This window comes from Dioscorea cayenensis, chromosome 5, assembly GCF_009730915.1.
Source record: "Dioscorea cayenensis subsp. rotundata cultivar TDr96_F1 chromosome 5, TDr96_F1_v2_PseudoChromosome.rev07_lg8_w22 25.fasta, whole genome shotgun sequence".
Classification (NCBI taxonomy): domain Eukaryota; kingdom Viridiplantae; phylum Streptophyta; class Magnoliopsida; order Dioscoreales; family Dioscoreaceae; genus Dioscorea; species Dioscorea cayenensis.
The window spans coordinates 16,034,614-16,036,506 of record NC_052475.1 but is presented as its reverse complement, the minus strand read 5'-3'; positions in this window follow the sequence as shown (position 1 = coordinate 16,036,506).

Sequence of the window (1,893 nt, the reverse complement as noted above, 5' to 3'; positions counted from 1 at the left end):
TTGATTAGAAGCATAATAGAGAGTTCTCGACTTGAAGCAATCATCCTAGTGAAGCATTATCCTGCACCCCATTCTTTATCGAGTGCCTTACCTCTTCTTACTTTTTGCTCTTTTCACTTGTTGTTTTTAATGTTGAGAATTGAATCAATTTCTACTTATCACTATTGATATTCCACATAGCTAAGAATCAAATTAAGTATTTTTACCCCTACTCGTGGATTCAAACCCGCCACCCGGGATTATTACTTCAACAAGCCCGCACACTTGCGGATATAAGCAAAGGGGACCTTGTCGGGTTATTACGCCATTTAGAGACACTTTTGCACTTTGTTTTTCTTAGCTATTTCACACGCATATCTCTATTCCATATCTTCTTTTTCTATCATTTTTCCTCGATTTTTCCTTTTTCTTTTTCTTTTGGTATCTACTTCAAAGTTAGTGACCGAGGAATCCATCAATATTGATCTGAAGACCCACAGCTTGAACATACACTTTCAAGGAAAGTGGAAAGAACTCCGCACAAGAACAACCTAATCGAGCTGATTTGGAAGTAGAAGGATCCGAGAACATGGCGGTAATAGAATGAGCAACAACGAACACTATCCGAGTACTATGCGCACCTTCAATGTTGGGGACACAATCGAGTATTGTGCGCCCCCAATTACAGACGTAATTCTGAGCTAAAGCTTCGAGATTCATCCATATGCCGCAGTCGTACAAGACAATTCAAAGGGTTACCGATGAGGATCCAAAGCAGTACATAGAGAGCTTCCCGAGGGTGTGCGACATGTCAAGATCAATGGTGTGATGGATGATGCCATCAAATTGAGAGCCTTCCCATTTTCCTTAAAGGGGAAAGCAGCGTTGGCTACACTTCATTGCCTAGGGCATCAATCACTACATGGGAGGAGATGGTAGAAGCTTTTCTAGCACGTTATTTCCCTCCCGGAAAAATTAGCATGCTTAGGAATGAGATCTCATCCTTATGCAATGGAATTGGAGTCTCTATTTGAGACATGGAACGATTCGAGAACTCCTGCTAAGTGTCCGCAACACGGATTTCGGAGTGGATGATTGTTCACAAACCTTCTATAATGGGTCGAATGCTTGGTACAAGACAACTCCTTGGATGTTGGCGGCGGGGAGGTACCAACCCAGGTAGCAAGACCACGGCGACGAGCCCATCAACTGATTGAGGAAATGGGGTTAAATAGGCATTTACCCGATTAGGGAATGCTGAGGAGAAGAAAAGATGGCGGTCTCCACGAAATTGATCGCGTAACTTCATATGGCAGCCCAAAGTGGAGAAGTTTGAGTAAGAAGCTAAGATCTTATGGCTTTCCGAATAGCAGTCTTGTTTATCAATCGTCGAGTGCTCGGTTGTGGTGGAGGACATGCTCCTCCGATTGGCTCCAATCGTCATCGTGATGTTTCTTGAGTTAGGAATGTCATAGACTTTGTAGGTACTGGAATGAGACCCTCAAGGGAATCCCATACAAAGACACTCCACAACTCAGTGTTGGAAGAATCATCCCAACTTTTCATGGAGTAATCAAGGACCAGAGAAGACCACGTGGTGCCAGTACGGGGTTCGACAACAACAACAAGCCCCTGCGAGTGGAAATGCGAATTCTACGGCTTGGAAACCCGAATGAAGGAGTTTGGAGAAGCACTTGGCCAGATTTGGTGGTTCAATCGGCAAATACAAGGTTTGAATGGAGTCGAGGCTACACTCAAGCAATCACACACACGCCTGCTGCATAACCTTGAAAAATCAAGTGGAGATTGTGAAATCTCTTTCCAAAAGGCCATATGGGAGTTTAAAGCAACTCGGAAACCAACCCGAGAGAACATGTGAAGGTGATCGCTTTGAGAAGCGGTCATTAGGTTGAG